Source organism: Syzygium oleosum, unplaced genomic scaffold (assembly GCF_021117445.2).
Source record: "Syzygium oleosum isolate NSW1041296 unplaced genomic scaffold, Sole_v2.1 Sole_v2.08, whole genome shotgun sequence".
NCBI lineage: Eukaryota > Viridiplantae > Streptophyta > Magnoliopsida > Myrtales > Myrtaceae > Syzygium > Syzygium oleosum.
This window is the reverse complement of record NW_026607492.1, coordinates 7794222-7813652: the sequence shown is the minus strand read 5'-3', so window position 1 is coordinate 7813652 and position 19431 is coordinate 7794222. Positions and strand designations below refer to the sequence as shown.

Here is a 19431-nt window from a genome sequence, read left to right as displayed (position 1 = left end):
GGGTAATGCATCTGAATCAACTCTTAGTCAATGTTTAAAAGATAACAACTTTCGAACTGAAGAAGAGTTAGTTCGCTGCTACACTCGTTTGTATCCTAATCTTATCTCTCAGTCCACAAGTACTTTCAGTAAAGGCAAAGCGAAGATTGGAGAATCATCTACTCCATCGCAAGGAAAATCAGTTCAGACAAGCCCTAAATCGCCCACTGATTCTAAGGCTACGGTCGATGATGATGCTAGACTTTACTATAATTTCAGCAAGAAGGTGGGCATTGCTTATGGTGAAAAGGGCAGCGGAGGTTTGTTTCTTTCTAAAGTTCACCATGAATATTACAAACTGTTGATGAATAGAGGAATTATGCAACATCGCAGCGTAGATTTTGATTATCTCAATCGAGTTGGCATTCCTGTGCAACATTTTTTTGAGAAATTGGGTATGACAGAATTCTGCTTTCAATCTGCACATACATATGCAGAACTAACTGCATATTTTTACTCGAATCTCTCAATTTTGTAACCCAATCGGCTTCAATTCACTGTTGGAAGCAAGACTTATGATCTCAAAGTGGAAACTCTGGCTCGGATTATTGGTGTCAAAAATTACAAATTTACTCCATTTGAAGTGAGTTTGGAGGAAACTTCTAAGGCTGCATCAGAAAATCCAGCTTTTGCCAGAGGTCCTAAACGTCTGATCTCTTATTCGGATTTGACCAGAAGAACAGTGATCTTACATAAGATCATTATAAATTGCTTGAGGCCTAAAGCTGCTTCTAAAACAGACTTATCCAAATCTGAGATCAAGCTTATATGGGCAATTCTGAATGGGCAACAATTTTCTCTTCCTCATATTATTATTTTTCACATGTACAGAACAGTTCTGAAGGACAAGGGACAACTCCCTTATGGCGCTCTTATCAGTAGGATATTTCATTTCTTGAATATCGCTATTCCTAAGAGTTTGTGCAAGACTCATGTTCCTTTAATGCATGTTGGAGAGAAAATGCTCATCAAGATGAATTTGAAGCAATTTGACTATCGAAAAGAGAAAGTTGCTATTGACAGTGCAGAAAAAGAAAACTCTGTTCAACAGTCAGAAGCAAAAACTGTGGAAAGGAAAGAAGAAACTGAGAAAGAAGCAAGAAAGAGAGCAGGATCAGCAAGAGCAAGTAAGCAGAGTGCTTCTTCAACTCCTTTGAAGGTGTATCGTAAGAAGAGAAAACTCCTTCTAAGAGATGAGGATGAAGAGTCTAAACACACTAAAACAGGACATGTCTCAGCGTCTGCTGCACATGCTTCAGAACCAACACCTCCTGCCAAAGTTTCAGAACCAGTCTCTACTGCTCAAGTTCAAGCACCTGTTATAAGAGCTTCAGAACCAACAACTGAAGACTCTAATCTGCTTCAGATGGCACAATACATTGCTCCACTGAGCACAAATGTAAGTCAGTCTTTCCTTAACACTGAAGAACATGCTTCTGCAGACCATGCACCTTTTCGGGGGAGATTCCAATGTAAAAGAATCGGGTTCGATCGATCGAACAAGCCAATGTCCAGAATGCCTCGAAAATCGACCATTCTCACCCCAAAATTATTTTTTTTATCACAAAAAACCCCAAACTGGTACACTTGTGACAATTTTACCCCGAATTATTTTTTTGACTACAAAAAACCCCAAACTGGTACACCCGTGACAATTTTACCCCGAACTAATTTTTTAATATTATTTTTTATTTTTTCAAAATTTTTTATTTTTTTATTTTTTCTTTTCTTTTCATTTTCCTTTCCTTTTCTTTTCTTTTTTTTACTTCATCTTCTTTATCTTTAACCTTTGGCCGGTCGCCAGACCGGCGACCGGCCAGAGACGGGGGCCGATGAGGTTGGCCCCGCGGCCGCTGGCGAGGTCGGCCTTGCCCACCCCTGGTAAGGTTTGACCTCGTTGTCGCTGGCAAGGCTCGGCCCCGCCGGCAACTGTCTCTGGGAGGTGGGAGCTTGGGGGGGCTGCCATCCATTCAAATTTTCATTTGGATGCACTTCATCTCCCACTCGAAGCCACAGATCCTTTCCTAGCTTGACTTCGTCAACACCCTCACATCTCAAAATAATACCGAACAGAATCTTTCCCTGGAAAAGAAAAACTTGCTAAGAGATGAAACTGCGACGTAAATTTATTAAAAAATAGAGGATGAGGATTTAATTATATGTCATACCTTCATTCTCCTGTACGATGCTCTTATCTTCAACCTCGCCGCTTCTGGGCGAGGCCAACCTCACCAGTTGCCGGCGAGGTCGAGCCTCACCAGTTGCCGGCGAGGTCGAGCCTCGCCGGCAACTGGCGAGGTCGAACCTCTCCAGAGGCAGGCAAGGCCGACCGTGCCGGCCCCCGCCTCTGGCCGGCCTTCGGACCGGCAACTGGCCAGAGGTTGAAGATAAAGAAGATGAAAGAAAAAAAAAAGAAAAGAATAAATAAATAAAAAGAAAAACTGAAAAAATAAAAAATAATATTAAAAAATTAATTCGGGATAAAATTGTCACGGGTATACCAGTTTGAGGTTTTTGGTGGTCAAAAAAATAATTCGGGGTAAAATTGTTACAGGTGTATCAGTTTGGGATTTTTTGTGGTCAAAAAAATAGTTTGGGGTAAATTTGTCACAGGTGTACTAGTTTAGAATTTTTCGTGGTGTTAACCCTATTCTAATTATGCTAAAAGTTGCTTAGTATTTTCTATCAATTTAATTGATATACCACATGGTACATTTGACTCTTTTATTCCTAAATGTTAATATATTTGAATGATTTTCTCCACATAGTGGCCTTGACTTAGAGCATATCCCCTACTATCTTTGATCACTTTTGTCGCGACCTACCCTTAGGTGCACCACCTAGGGGTTCGGCTAATGGATTACTAAATCTAAACCTAGCTCGGACTCTCCCAAGCCCATACCAATTCGCAACTTGGTTCAAGTTCTTAACATACAAAATCATTTCAATTAGGAGTCGCCACTAATCTATTTTTTGTGGGTCAATTAGAAACCCAAGTAAAGTATCAGGAGTTCCACTTTACTCCTACGAACTAAAGATTATGGATTCGAGGACTTGGTTGCACTAGATTAACCTAATGCCCTTTCGATACATTTTCTCTTTTATTTTTCAAAAATATTTTAACAGGCAGCTTGAATTGATTTTAATTTATCCACTAACATGCAAGACGTGATCATGCGGGTGCGCAATCAATGAAATTAACACTCAAATAACAAAACAAGCAAATTGCAAGAAAGTAAAGAAATCGGTCACACCAAAGCAATCAAATATTTTTGGGGTTTTCTTTTGTCTTGAAATGAAGTCTAATCTACATGACATGCAATTTCCTAACATGCAAACTATATGACATGCATATGATATTTTTGGTATTTTTATTAAAATTCGGAATTAATAAATACCCTAATTGAACTATCTAAAAAAATAGTTATCTAATCTAGTTTAGGGATTAATTTGAACTAATCCTATCCCGTCTTAGAAAACTATGTTTGACATGCAAGCATTATCTAAAATCCCATCCATTAAGGAAAATCATAACTAAAACCTATTCTAATTTAGTCTAGAATTTACCCTAATATGCAATACTATTTAAATAAGCAATGTTATCTAACAATCTTATTAAACCTAGCAAGGAATCTTTTTGTATTTTTTAACAAACAAGTTATCCAAACCAAAGATAAAGATTTACCTAACCCACACACGTATCCACGAAGATTTCAAATTAAAGATTACGATAATCTAAAAAATAACCTATCGTCTCATAGGTGTTATCCAATAATAAGTTGAAATAATAAAAAAATGATCCGATATCTTTACGGATCAAATTAGTAATTAAATCGACTCATATCGATAACACCCTAATTGGATAACGCCTAGGATCTCAATAAAATCAATCAGTGATTAGAAATTAAATATTCAAATCAAATAGGATAAAGATTATTACCTATTTCGCGGATAACGTTTCCAAATTTGAATTCGGATCGAGACGGTGGTCGACGGCGGGCATGGCAGCGGCGGACCGGCGATGATTCTCGGGGCTAACTAGAGTTTGTTGATGTTGTCGGTCCTGGACACTTGCGTTATTCTTATTTGTGAATGATTCAATGTGCACTCCTTCAGAACTTTCTCGCCACCTCACCCACGAGTCACCACCTGCACATAAAATATTTCTCTTTTTCTACTTTGGCGACAACTTTCCAATGGACACAGCGCCCATGAATCTCAACCACGGCAGCGCGCAATTGGACTTGTCCCAAAGATTAGTTCAGTGAAGACAAGTGGTTGACTTGGTGGACTCGCAGCAGACTGACTTCTCGGAACACTGCTGGCCTGAGGACGTCGCCATGGATGCGGGGATCACTTGATGGCTGGTCTGGTCACAGTGAGCACGACTGGAATTGCCGGAAAACCTGTTGGAACGTAAAGAAATTGCCTGGAAGTTTGTAGCGGCGTTGATGGCAGAACAGCGGGGCACTTGCGGTAGCGTCGTCGAAGAAAGCAGCAGTAGCAGGGGACTCGTTGATGCAGGGGCAGCAGCGGCAGTAGGTGTAAAAAATGATTGTTGGCTGCAAAACAATGGACTTGTGGAGAAAAAAATTTCTGAAGAGAGGCTTTATTCTCGATTCTGTGTCTTCCTTACAAGCAATACAAGGATTTATTTATAGGTTGTAGTCTACCCTTCTAAAATTGAAATAGACTTAATTATAGGCAATTCTATTAATAGCCATAAACCAAAATTAAAACCCATTATCACCCATAAGAGTAACTGCTGACTCTTGACTTTTCATTTTCCTATAAAACTGCTGAAATAATGCACTAATAAAAAATGGACATTTAATGTTTATTCAACAAAACTCCCCCATAAACTTAAATGCTTCTGCCATCTTTCATGCCGATCAATCTTTTGTAGTTGTCGAGAAGTATCGTCGGTAGCGGTTTCGTGAAGATATCCGCGACTTGGTCCCGACTTGCCACGTGCACTAATTCCACACTTCCTTCCTTCACTTGATCTCGGATGAAGTGAAAGCGAACGTCAATATGCTTGCTTCTCTCGTGATACACCAGGTTCTTGCTCAACTCAATTGCTGATTTGTTGTCAACTCGTATCACAGTCGCACCGAGTTGTTGTTGCTCCAACTTGCCCAACAAATTTCTGAGCCATATCGCATGACGTACACACAAAGATGCTGCCACATATTCAGCTTCACATGTCGAGAGTGTCACGATCGGTTGCTTCTTTGAAAGCCAGGTAAAGGCCGTGTCACCCATAAAAAACACATAACCCGATGTGCTTTTCCGATCGTCCAAGTCTCCGCACCAATTGCTGTCGGAGTACCCGACCAACTTGTAATCTGCCGCATTTGTATAGAATAACCCGAGTGACACTATTCCTTGGATGTACCGTAGGATTCGCTTCAACGCCTTCCAATGTGAATAAACTGGCTCCTCCATGAACCGACTTACAATGCCGACACTTAATGCAAGGTCCAGCCTTGTGCATGTGAGATAGCGAAGGCTTCCCACTAAACTCCGGTATTTGCTTGCGTCGACTCGTTCTCCTCCATCAAACTTAGAGAGTTTTGCACCCGGTTCCATTGGTGTTGAAACCGGATTGCAAGACTCCATCTTATACTTCTTCAAAATCTCCTTTGTATATGCCTCCTGGGATACAAAGATACCCGTCTTTCCTTGTCTTACCTCCAGACCAAGGAAAAACTTCATCAAGCCCAAATCTGTCATCTCGAATTCCCGTGTCATTGTGCTCTTGAACTTTTGTATCATTTCATTATTATTCCCAAAAAAAATGAGGTCATCGGCATAAAGAGCAACAAATAACATAGTACCTCCACTCTTCTTCACATAAAGATCATGTTCGTAGGGACATTGCTCGAACCCGTTCTCCTTGAAGTATGTATCGATACGAGTATTCCACGCCCGCAGTGCTTGCTTCAACCTGTAAAGTGCCTTCTTCAATTTCAACACCTTCTTTTCTTCTCCGATTTTCATGTACCCGGGTGGTTGTTCGATATAAACTTCTTCTTCAAGCACACCATTCAGGAATGCCGACTTGACATCCATTTGTAATATCGGCCATTTGAATTGAGCCGCTTGTGAAATGAGCAATCTGATTGTCTCCATTCTTGCAACGGGAGCAAACACCTCGTCATAGTCGATTCCCTCCTTTTGCTTGTATCCCTTTGCTACAAGTCTCGCCTTATACCGTTCTATCTCCCCTTGAGCATTCATCTTTCTCTTAAACACCCACTTGACACCAATGGGCTGAGTTCCTTTTGGCAATTCTGCTAACTCCCATGTGTTGTTGCGATCTATTGCTTTAATCTCCTCGTCCATGGCAGTTTGCCACTTCTTGTCTCGCATCGCCTGTTCAAAACTTATATTCTCGGAATCCACCAAAAGACATACAAGGTGTACCTCATTTGTCGAATCATACAAATCTTGTAAACTTCGCATTTTGGGTTGTCGCGGTTCATCTTCATCATCAATAGTTTCAGAATTTTCCGGTATGGTTGTTGGTATAGCAGTTGATGATTCTCCAACTTTGATGATACCCTCTGTTGCTTTATTCCAATCCCACTCATTTGCTTCATGAACTCGTACATCACGGCTCACTAGAATCTTCTTGCTTATCGGGTCGAATAGCTTATATCCTTTTGTTTTCTCATCATACCCAATAAAAATATACCTTTTGCTTTTGTCTTCGAGCTTTGTTCTTCGCTGATCCGGCACGTGTGCGTAGGCCAAACTGCCGAATACTTTGAGATGAGAGACTGTCGATTTTTGTCCGCTCCATGCCTCTTGTGGTGTTTGATTATACAACTTCGCATGTGGACACCGGTTTTGAACATAGACGGCGCATTGCACGGCTTCCGCCCAAAATTCCTTCGGCATTTTCTTGCTCTTGAGCATTGACCGAACCATGTCGAGAATGGTCCGGTTCTTCCTCTCGGCCACACCGTTTTGCCGTGGAGAGTATGGTGCGGTTAGAAATCGCCTTATGCCTTGCTCCTCACAATACTCCATGAAAACCGTCGAAGTGTACTCGCCACCTCTATCGGATCGTACAGATTTGATGTGTCTACCGGTTGCCTTTTCCACCAGCACTTTCAATTTTTTGAACACCTCGAACGCCTCGGATTTTTCCTTCAGAAAATAAACCCAAGTTTTTCGTGAGAAATCATCAATAAAGGAAATGAAATACCTTTTGCCGCTGAAAGATTCGAGGGTGATTGGTCCACATATGTCGGAATGAATCAACTCGAGAGGTTGCTTAGCCCGATATTCTGCCTTCTTTTGAAACGACATTCTCGCATGCTTTCCGAGCACACATTCTTCACAAAATTTTCCCTCGTATTCCATGTCCGGTACTCCGTGCACCATGTTCTTCTTTGCCAACTTGTTTAGGCCTTCATGATGTAGGTGACCAAAACGGAGATGCCACAGTGACGCCTTGTCTTCTACGTTGACTTGCAAACATTTTTCTCGTACACTTCTCAAATTCAGTTTGTACATCCGATTTCTCCCCATTTCAACTTGAGCGACTGAACGCCCTTGCTTGTCTTTCAATAGTAATATCCGGTCTTTCATAAAAACCGAATAACCTTTCTCCATGAGTTGCCCCATACTTAAAATGTTGCTCTTGAGGTCTGGTACGTAATACACATCTTGAATTGACCCAACTAAACCATCCTTTTGTAAATAATAAATCGTACCTTGGCCTTTGACCTCAACCTTCGAGCCATCTCCAAACGATACAGATACAGCTTCAACCTTTCGCATCTCTTTGAAACAATGCTCGTGCCCGCACATATGGTTGCTTGCAGCCGTGTCGAGGTACCACACCGTGTCGTTGTCGGTGTTGGCTTTGTTGTATGCCATTAAGAGAAAACCTTCTTTCACCTCATCTTCCATGGCTAGGTTGGTTGTCTCTTCCACTTTTTTCTCGACTCGACAATCTTTTGCAAAATGCCCCACCTTTCCACAATTGTAACACTTATCGGAATTGCAATCCTTCGCATAGTGACCATATTTGCCACACTTGTAGCACTCGATGTTGGAATAATTTGACCGACCGCCTCTTCCATGATCGCGTCCTCTTCCACGCCAATTCTGTTGGTTTGATTGCCCCTTCTCCTCATGATACCTTCTTGACCGCGGTTTTTCCCACCGCGACTATTTCCTCGACCACCACGGCCACGCCATTTACCTCGAAAGTTTTGAGAATAGAGTATCTTTTCGTCATTGATCGATGCTTTGGTTTGAAGTGCCTGCTCAAGTGTCACCTCCTTCTTTTCTTCTTACAATGTTCATGTGCCATAAGGGAACCGGCAAGCTCGTCGACCGTGCACGTTGCTAGATCCTTTGACTCTTCTATGGCACATACCACATTCTCGAAACTGTCGGTTAACGACCTCAGAATCTTCTCCACGACCCGTGCATCGGACAACTTTTCTCCATCTCGGTTGAGTTGATTCACCACGGTTTGAACACGCGTGATGTAATCGAACACACCTTCCGACTCCTTCATCTTCATGCCTTCCAACTCGCTGCGAAGAGTTTGAAGGCGAACTTGTTTAACTCGGTCGGCTCCTTTGTACGCAGTCTCCAAGATGTCCCACGCTTCTTTTGCGGTTTTCGCACTCGCAATCTTCTCAAAGCCCGACTCATCAACAGCTCGGAACAACATGTACAATGCCGTCTTATCTTTTGATCGCGTTTCTTTCAACGCCTTATTTTGAGCCGCCGTATATCTTGTGGTAGATTCTGGTTCTTCGAAACCTTCTTGAACCACCTCCCAACAATCCACAGAACCGAGAAGAGCTTTCATTTGGATGTTCCAATTCTCGTAGTTCACCTTCGTTAAGCGGGGCAGCAGCACATTATTGATTACACTCCCCATCGGCTCTGATACCAATTTGTAAAAAAATGATTGTTGGCTGCAAAACTATGGACTTGTGGAGAAAAAAATTTCTGAAGAGAGGCTTTATTCTCGATTATGTGTCTTCCTTACAAGCAATACAATGATTTATTTATAGGTTGTAGTCTACCCTTCTAAAACTGAAATAGACTTAATTATAGGCAATTCTATTAATAGCCATAAACCAAAATTAAAACCCATTATCACCCGTAAGAGTAACTGCTGACTCTTGACTTTTCATTTTCCTATAAAACTGCTGAAATAACGCACTAATAAAAAACGGACATTTAATGTTTATTCAACAGTAGGCAAACGGCCATCGGACATTACGAAACAGCAACAGCAGCGGCAGCAGCTTGGCATCAGGATGGAAGCAGCGGCAGTAGCTTGCCGGGACAAGGACAGCACAAGCAGTTGGCACAGCAGGCCGTCCTCTTGCGGCTGCAGGTCTGGCCGCGAGGAAGTTGGTGGCGCGGCGCGGGTACAAGGTAGGGCGGTGAAGGCAGCGCGGTTGCGCACGTACACGACCGAGTCTCTCTCTCTCTCAATCTCACGTGTCTCTCTCTCGTTGTGTCTCAGCTCTCAATGCCCCTCGCCGCGAAAGAGAGCCCCCGTCCTCTATTTATAAAGATGGTTGCCCCTTATGGATGAGATCTTTTATCACATGATTGCAAATATGAATTATAATGATATTTTTGTTTAGGGGTCGAACCAACCCCTAATTTTCTTGTGCGAAAAAGAATTAATTATGATAGCCAAAATTTAGGTGTCAACAACTTTGATACCTAAAATTGTATCCACTTCTCCCAAATTATTCATTTTAAACTGAGAAGATAGATACTTTCTAGTTTCATATATGCTATGCACATTTGTACGAACAATCTACATATCATCTACATATAAGCAAATTATAACTCCATACTTTTTGGTAAATTTTGAGTAAGTGCACTTATCAGCATTGTTATACTTAAATTCATATGTAATACCACCAATTCAAATTATCTCATGTCATTATTTTGGTGCTTTCTTTGTCTCTGCTCATGTTGTCATTCTCAAGAAAATTACAACTTCTTTCACATGATTAGCCTTTCAATCCCAAGAACCTTCCTCAATTCAAATGTGTTTTATCAAATTATCCACAATCAGGTTCTCAATCGTGCAGAGAAGTTTTTTTCTATAATCATTCCAAGTTGAAGGCAATTTTGAAATAATTGCAATAACTTGAAGATGTTCGAAAACTTCAATCATAAATTCGTTGAGTTTGGTAACATATATTTGAAGTTCCTCCACTTGCTTAGAGATAGATTTTCAGTTAACATAATAAATTCAAGATATTTTAAAGCAATAAGCCTATATGTACCTTGTTTGTCAGTATTGTATTTGATGTCCAAGGTATTCCAAATGTCTTTGGGATTAGTGTAGCATCGTAAAAATTCATATAGACGATCTGACAAAGCATTCCTTTCATCATCCTTTTCTTATCAAGATAATCACATGATATCATACCAGTTTTATTCATAAATTTCAAAGCACTATAGCCAACATGAGGGAATCTATGATGCAATAAAGAAGATGACTCAATCATATAATAGAAACAAAAGTTTCATTAATACTTATCTGTCAAGATTGCAAGCACTTGATGTAGCCACTATCTCCATCTCCATGAAATTAATACCTTAACATTGTTGGGGAAATTTGATTGTTGATGAAGATAGAGTAGTAGTTATAGATCTTTGATACTTTGATGCATGATGATGATCACTGTCCTTAAGATATTATTTACCTCCACTATTATTGTTGTTAGTTTTACAACAAATATACCTCCAAGATGTACACCAAACTCGCAAATAAACGAGTTCAGCAATTACTCCATTTCTCTATTGGAATTTCACCTTGAATGTGTTATCAAAGTTGTGTGTATGAAAATAGAAGAAGAAAGAGTTACGAAGAAGTCGTTGTTTTGTACAATTGTGTTGAACAATGTATGCTTTGGTGCTATTTATAGACAACTAATTAACACATCTCTTGAGAATAGAAACCTTATCCTCACCATCACCACTTTTCATAATGAACCATCACCACTTTTCATGTCAACATTCACTTCTTATCATAACCAGTATTCACATCTTTTTATGACCAACAATCACCTATTTTCATGATGACAAACTATTTCAACAATATTTAGGATTTCCATTGCCGAAAGCAAGGAGAGGCAAGTTGGAAGACTAAACTTCTATGCAGGGTAGGGCACACAGCCGTTCTTGAACCAGTATATATTAGGGGTGTGCAAAGGAATTGAGAACCGCCCGAAACAAAATCGAACCGGCCTAGAACCGACAGTTCCCATGGGGACTAGTCCGATCCCCGGTATATATGCAAGGAGCATGGCTCCCTCTTCTGGTGCATGGCTCCCTGTTTAGTTAGTATGAATTTCATTCGCGGATCGACCGAAACAAACAGGAAGATACACTTAGTGAACTGGGAGGCAGTGGCATAAGCCGAAGTGGGATGGGGTTTAGGTCTCTGACGATCCATAGAATGGAATACACTAGTTTCCGAACTAGCTATCCATCTTGGAATTATGTCTCTTGTTGGGTTTGAAGTAACACACCAAGGCTCAAGATAGGTCATTCATTCTGGGAGGAATATTTCATGGACCGATAAGTGGACAGCGAGAAGAACACTTAGGCAACTCGTACAGGGATCATTGCGGGAAAATAAAGAACAAGCATCGAGGGGTTGGAACAGATATTTGCTCGACTTTGAAGTTTTTGAAGAGATACGGAACATTATTATAGTCATCCGGATATTTCTTTCCTCTAGAAGAGATGACCAAACAGTTTGGCATTACTCTTGCTATGATTCATTTGAACTTGCTTCAGCCTATGAGCTCGCTTGTCAAAGAAAACCTAATCGAAATTTAGCATGGATCTTGATTGGATTTGGCATCTTCGAACCTCACCAAAGATTTGTACTAGCATCAGCTATTGCACTTAACAGTGTCAATTGTGTCAATATCAACAGCTTTTCAAATGCTGTCACTGACCTGCTTGTTCTACTCTCTCGATGGAGCTCTCCCCCTATCCCCATGGTGATAGTTGATTGTCAACCCTCACTACCTTCGACCCCCTTCTTCAACCCTGTTTAGACCATCAAACCATCCGCCATATACCCCCTCACATTCCCGTTTGTCCACCACTCCTCCCCATCTAACCCCAGTAACAAGTGCCCTAACCAAAGTCTCCCCTGCCCGAGTCAAAGTTCCTGCATGTTGCGTGAAGTCCTCAGGCTCTCGTAGCCCGCCACTTCGAGAATGTAAGGCAGCTCCCCCGCTCAAGCTAAAGGTGCAGAGAGCCTCACGATCGACTGGGCCCCTCTTCCTTCCTCACGAGCAAAACCCCCAATATGCGCACCTTCTTATCCTCACTAACCAAGCTACCCACGAAGTCTTCCTCCAAACCCCTTCCTTCCCAACTCCCACTACCACCTTTCACCCCTCAGTTCCTTTTTCGTTACAGGAAGTCTTCGACCCAGACGCAACAGCAAAGCCTTTCGCCTTAAGGAGAAAGGGTGTAAGCAGAAGTAGTCACTGCCGCCCATGGATTAGTAGCATTGGGTTCAGTTAAGTATTTCGCTTCGCTGGATATATCAGAAACTGTAGATTCAATCGCAGCTCTCTATAGCAGTCTTGCTAAGTCACCCACAAAATGCCAGGGGCTCGAAGCTTAATGTCAAGTGTTATAGTCAATCCAGGTTATTCTAAGCCTTTCCCAGTGAACATCCTCGATGGAAAGTGAGGACAACAATGCCACTCGGTTGGCTACCCTGTGTAAAGAATTGGGAAACCTGTGGTCAGTAGATGATATAGTGCAACTACCAAGGGATATCCCTACTGATAAACAACAAGAATGTGAACTAACTCTGTATGGGAAGCTGTATTCAAAACCAAATGTGAACTTCCAGGCATTCCTTAGTACAATGAAGAGAGCGTGGAAAACAGACCAAGTAGACTGCGAGCTGATTGAGCCGGGGTTCTTTTCCTTCTCATTCTCTTCATTAGAGGAGAAACAGCGAGTACTGGAAACAGGCCCATGGTCATTCTCTAGTAATCTTCTCGTACTCCAACAAGGTTTTTCGGATATCCCTGACCATTGTTACGAATTCACCCACTGTGACTTTTGGGTTCAATTGGCAGGTATCCCCCGAGGAAGATTATCAGAAGAAGTGGCTAGGGAGGTAGGAAGGAAAATTGGGAAAGTGACAAAGGTGAGATTTGATTCTAGAGGAGGAGGCGCTAACAAAAGCTGCAAAGCAAGGGTCCTCTTGAATCTTTCCAGCCCGTTAAAGACAGGAACAATTGTAGATCTAGAGTACAAAAAGATTTGGGTGGATTATAGATATGAAAGACTCCTTCACTTTTGCTATTCCTGCGGTAGGGCATTATGCCTCCTATTGCAAAGAAATTCCTTTTGAGGAGTCAGGGCTCAACGAAAACGCTAGGGGCAAATTTGGGCAATGGTTGAGAGCAGAAGTACGAGAACCTAGCCCTTTTTGGAAGATCTTCTACGGGAAAGACATCCCTGTCCACGAGGAGGTGGTCACAATCCCGAAGACGCCTAGGGAAATCACCACAGAGATGGATTCACCAAGTTCGAAGGGCAAGGCTGTTGTAGGGATGATTGAAAACAAGCTTCAGGATGAGAGGCCGAGAAAGAGGAACTCACAAGCAGAAAAGTCAAGGACAAATCAGCCAGGATTCGAAAAGTATGACACCCAAATTATCCCTTTTGAACCGGCATGTAAGGACGGACACGCGAAACCTTCAAGGAAGGAGAAGATAAGCTTGAAACCCTTCAAGAAAGTAGTTGCGGTAAGGAAACAGAAAAAAATCAACCCTCTTGGACTACTTGAGATTCTCAGTCCCTCCATTAACGAGGAGGCGCTCCTTGATGCTCCGATATATTTGGCCGAAGGAAGAAATGAATGGGCTTTGGTGGCTAGCCCTAATAAGCCACTGGGGATTATATGAAACTTTTGAGCTGGAACTGTCAAGGGCAGGGCAATCTCTTGACAATCCAGCACCTCATAGCCTTAATGGCTCAAGAAAGGCCCGACTTAGTCTTCTTGATGGAAACTAAGAACAAGAGTGCAGTAGTTGACAGAGTGAGGAGGTGTATGCAATTCCAAAATATGGAGATAATAGACCCCATAGGCATCGCGGGGGGGCTGGCTTTAATGTGGAATGACGAGGTGACAGTGATGGTGGAAGACAGATCCAGAGAATTTATTGACATTATGTGTAGGGATCAAGGTAGCGACGATCTTATGCACATAACGTTCCTGTATGCCCCCACAAAATTTCAGGATAGGCTTCGGCTGTAGCACCACCTACAAGTGATAAATGCAGAGGGAAGAATAGCATTGGTGCCAAAAGTTGTGTACGGAGCTCACTTTGGTGCCAAAAGTTTCATTTGGATCACTTAAGTGCCAAAAGTTTACGCCGACGATCACTTAAGTGCCAAATCTGAGAAAAAACGATTACTTAAGTGCCAACGGTGAGAAATTCCGACCAAATTTAATACGTGACTTTTATATTTAAATTTTAATAACACGTGGCATTTCCATGTGTATAATTCAATTTTTTAAATTTTTTTCTGATTTTTTTTCTTTCTTTTCTTTTTTCTTTTTTCTTTTTTCTTTTTTCTTTTCTTTTTCTTCTACCATGGCCGATGGCCGGAGGCCAGCCACCGGCCATGGCCGGCCTCGCCGAGCGTCGCCTTCCTCCGGGCGAGGGCCGGAGAGGCCGCCGTGGCCTCGGCGAGGGCCGGCCTCGCCCAAAGGAAGGCGACGCCTCGGCGAGGCAGTCGTGGCCTCGGTGAGGGCCGGCCTCGCCGGATCTGGCGAGGCAAGCCCTCGCCGAGGCGTCGCCTTCCTCAGGACGAGGGCCGGCGAGGCCACCGTGGCCTCGGCGAGGCCACCGTGGCCTCGGCGAGGCCAGCCCTCAACGAGGCCACGGCGGCCTCGCCGGCCCTCACCCGGAGGAAGGCGACGCCCGGTGGCCGGACGCCGGCCATCGGAAATAAGAAGAAAGACAAGAAAAAAAAGAAAAGAAAGGAAAAAAGAAAGAAAAGGAAAAAAAAGAAAAGAAATGCCACATCAGCTCCCGGCGAGCCACATCAGCCTCTGGCGAGCCACATCAGCTTGAGAAATTAATAAAAAAAATGCCACATCGGATTTCAGGCGAAGTGGCACTGAAGTGATCGTTTTTCAAAATTTTTGGCACTTAAATGATCCAAATGAAACTTTTGGCACCAAAGTGAGCTCCGTACACAACTTTTGGCACCAATGCTGTTCTTCCCCCGATAAATGCAGCTAACCATCTACCTTGGATATGTGCAGGGGACTTCAATGAAATCTTGTACCACTGGGAAAAGATGGGTGGGAGTTGGGCGGAGCACTACAGGCTGGTCGCATTCCAAGAATGTCTAAACAAATGCTCACTCATGGACATAGAAAGTAAGGGCTGTGCATTCACGTAGGCTAACAATAGGGATGGAAAAGCTCTAGTGCGGAAGAGGCTTAATAGAATCCTTTGCAATATTAATTGGAGAGTACGATTCCCAAATGCGGAAGCTTACGCCTTACCCACAATTGGCTCAGACCATAGCCCAATTCTCCTGTCACTCTACCCAGGGAGGGCTAAAAGGAAAAAGAAATTCAAGTTTGAGGCATTTTGGCTTGAGGATGCTGAGTGTACGAAGCTGGTGAGGGAAACATGGGGTGGCCCAGAAGATAATCCTGCAGCCTTTGGTTGCAAATTGTAAAAAACCACCAAGGTTTTGAACTCGTGGAGCAATCAGAAATTCTCCAATGCCTCCAACCAGATCGAGATATTAAAAAGAAGAATAACGACCCTCACAAACATAAGAAATGGCGACAACAGCAAAAAAGAACTGCAGCAGCTCAAAAAATAAATTCAGAATCTGTGGAAGCAGGAAGAGCTATATTGGGAGATGAGATCAAGGATTAATTGGATCAAATGTGGAGACAAAAACACAAAATACTTCCATGCTGCAACGGTTCAACGAAGACAAAGGAACAAAATCTCAATGTTGAAAGTTGACGACATATGGTGCCGAGATCCCACAAGGCTGAAGCAACAAATTGGCAGTTTTAATGATTCTCTGTATGTATCAGTGGGGACAAGAAACTTCAACCCTATACTAGACCAGTGTTCGTTCCAAGTTCCAGAGGGGATGAATGAGGCGTTAATGGCACCAGTGACCATAGATGAAGTAAAGAAGGCGACTTTTCAGCAAGGTGTAACAAAGGCCCCAGGCCCTGACGGGATGAATGGCCAGTTTTATCAGCATCATTGGGAGATCCTACGACACGATTTACACAGGCTAGTAAGCACCTTCTTCCATTCAGGCAAGATGGATCCGGAACTCAACAAAACACACATAGTGCTCATTCCTAAAGTTTCCAACCCAGAAACTATCTCACAATTCAGACCCATTAGCCTGTGTAACTTCAGCTACAAAATCATATCAAAGGTGATGGCGAACCGCATCAAGCCATGGCTCCCAAAAATTATTGCTAAAGAATAGAGCGCTTTTGTTAGTGGGAGGCTTATTCAAGATAACATACTTATCGTCCAGGAGATCCTACATCAACTGAGAATCAGGGAAAGAAAACGGAAGTTCCAGGCTATCTTAAAGCTGGATATGCAAAAAGCATACGATAGAATGGAGTGGGACTTTCTTTGCGTGAGCATGGTGAAAATGGGTTTTTGTGAGGAATGGGTATCTTTGGTGAAACAGTGTATCTCTATGGTCACATTCAGTGTCAAGGTAAATGGGAAGCCTTTAAAGTACTTCCATCCATCAAGGGGAATCAGACAAGGAGACCCACTATCTCATTACTTATTTATAATAATGGCCAAATTGCTTTCTTCCCTAATATCAAAGGCCGTCGAGGATGGGACTCTGAAGGGGATCAAACTAAACAGGAACTGTTCAACCTTGTCACATCTACTATTTGCTGACGAGGCCATATTTTTCATTGACGGAACTATTGGTGAATGTCAGAATCTAGCAAACATCCTGAATCAATATTGCTTTGCATCGGGACAAGCTATCAACCTGAACAAATCGGGTATATTCTTTAGTGCGGGCTGTCCTCAAAGCCTTAAAAACAATCTTGCGGTTGAACTGAGAGTACCAATAATGGATAAAACCGGGAAATACCTCGACATTCCATATGATTGGGGAGATACTAAAAAATAGATGTTTGCGTGGATATTAGCCAGGGTAAATATGAAGTTGGAGAGATGGAAGGAAAAGCTGCTATCAAAGGCGGAGAAGGACATTTTACTCAAAATAGTGGTACAAGCTATTCCACAATACGCTATGTCTATCTTCAAAATCCCAATTTCAGTTTGCAAAGCCATTGAGCAGAAAATCACATCATTTTGGTGGAAACAGAACTCATCCAAATCAGGTATACACTGGAAAAAGTGGGACATCCTCAAAGAAAGGAAAATAGATGGCGGCTTGGGATTCAAGGACCTAGTCACCTTCAACAAAGCCATGCTAGGAAAGCAAGCATGGAGACTTGCTCAAGAACCAACAGCTTTATGGAGCCAGCTACTTCAAGGAATTTATTTCCCAAATTGAAGCTTATGGAAAGCTAGAAAGGGCTCCCGACCGTCGTGGGGGTGGCAAAGTTTGATAATAGGCAGGGACGCCATAAGCTCGGATATTAAATGGTCAGTGGGGAATGGAGATAGTATCAATATAAGAGAGGATCAATGGATGGATCAGAAACTGATTGGTGGCCCAGCAAATAGGGATGACCCGCAAATAGTCGCAGATTTAATCGATCAGAGGACAAGAACATGGAAGGAAAACCAGCTAAGAAGGTTGTTTCAGGAGGAGGTTGTCAGCGAAATCCTAACCACACGCATTCAGCCAAGTCCGGAAAGCGATAAACAAATATGGACCAGCAATACAACGGGGGAATACACGGTCAGACATGGATATTCCAAAATTCGAGCATCTATACCCAAGCAAAACACAGCACAAGCATCATCATCATATCAGCAGCCCCGTTCTCTATGGTTTAAAATATGGAAATTAAACACCGAACTAAAAATCCGATTCTTCTTGTGGGGTGTGTGCCGGAATGCTCTACCTACAAAGGAGAATTTATACAAAAGGAAGGTAATTACTGATCCGCTTTGCCCAATTTGCCAGCAAGCTCCAGAAACGATGGAGCACACCTTCATCTTGTGCGATTGGATCAAGCATATTTGGTCTGATCAAAGAATACAGATGGATGTTTCTCCGACAAACTTGACAAGAATGGATAAGTGGTTAGATGAAGCACTTACTGGCGGTTTCTCGGCTCTCCAAGAACTGCTCGCTGGTATCCTTTGGCAAATCTGGAAGGCCAGAAATGCCCAGGTGTTCCAACAGGTTTCCCCAAAATCGGGTGTTATCGTTGATGAAGCTATCAATCTAAGCAGATTCTACCGCTTGCAAAACCCAACCGAACGCAATACCTGGCTGAAGAAGCAACCTTCAAAAAGCTGGACACCACCAGATACAGGGCAGCGGAAATTCAACGTTGATGGTTCTTGGATCAAAGGCAAACTAGAGGGATCAGTGAGTGGTGTTTGTAGAGATTCCAGAGGTTTGATTATAACAGGGTTTGCTAAAGGGGTGGTTGCTAGCTCTCCTCTGGAAGTCGAAGGTACTGCGGTGAAGGAAGCCATCCTCTGTCTGCGTGAATTGGCCGAAAAGGAAGACAGTCTGGCAGAGCATGTGACAATTTTGACCGACAGTCCAGCCACTGTTAGTTTTACAGAACATCCGCCCCTCAGCCCATGGGCTTTGAGAAGACTTTTTGAGGAATGTAATGAACTACTCACCCAAACGCGAGGGATCTCCCTGGCCCACTGTCCACGAGAAACCAATTACGTTGCAGACTGGATCGCAAAGACCCATCGTAAAGGGACTCTTCTCCAATACTGGTTGTATAAACCCTCACAATCTCTTTGGGATTTATTATGTACTGACGCTAGTCTACTTCACTCTTGTAGTCCGACTTTAAATGAATGATATGGTATAAGCATTTCGACCCAAAAAAAAAAAAATGCTGTCACTGAACCAACTGCGCTGGCATGCAGGTGAGTGCTTAACGGGTTTGAGCGCTACATCGTCAAACACACTTATCCTACAGTAAAACCGAGTAGCAGATGGCCTGGCAAATTTGGGGAGGACTTCAAGATCAAGACATTTTATTTCTTCAGCAACCAGCTACCGATCTTCTTAATCATGTCTAAGAGGACCTTATCAGACCTCATGTTTCTAGGCGCGCTAAGTCAAAAAGCTAAAGTATAGCTGGTGGGTGCACCACCTGTAGAGGAAGTGATGAAGGGCTGTTGATTTGGACTG

At 42.7% G+C, this 19431-nt stretch overlaps 1 long non-coding RNA gene across 1 annotated transcript; it reads right to left on the bottom strand.

Moving 5' to 3' along the window:
• Nucleotides 1–18211: 18211 nt before the first annotated feature.
• Nucleotides 18212–18974, bottom strand: LOC130138824 (uncharacterized). The gene is made up of 2 exons (XR_008817097.1): nucleotides 18629–18974; nucleotides 18212–18536 (listed from the first exon to the last, which is right to left on the bottom strand). It is a non-coding gene; the product is annotated as an uncharacterized LOC130138824 (long non-coding RNA).
• Between the last annotated feature and the right edge of the window lie 457 nt (nucleotides 18975–19431).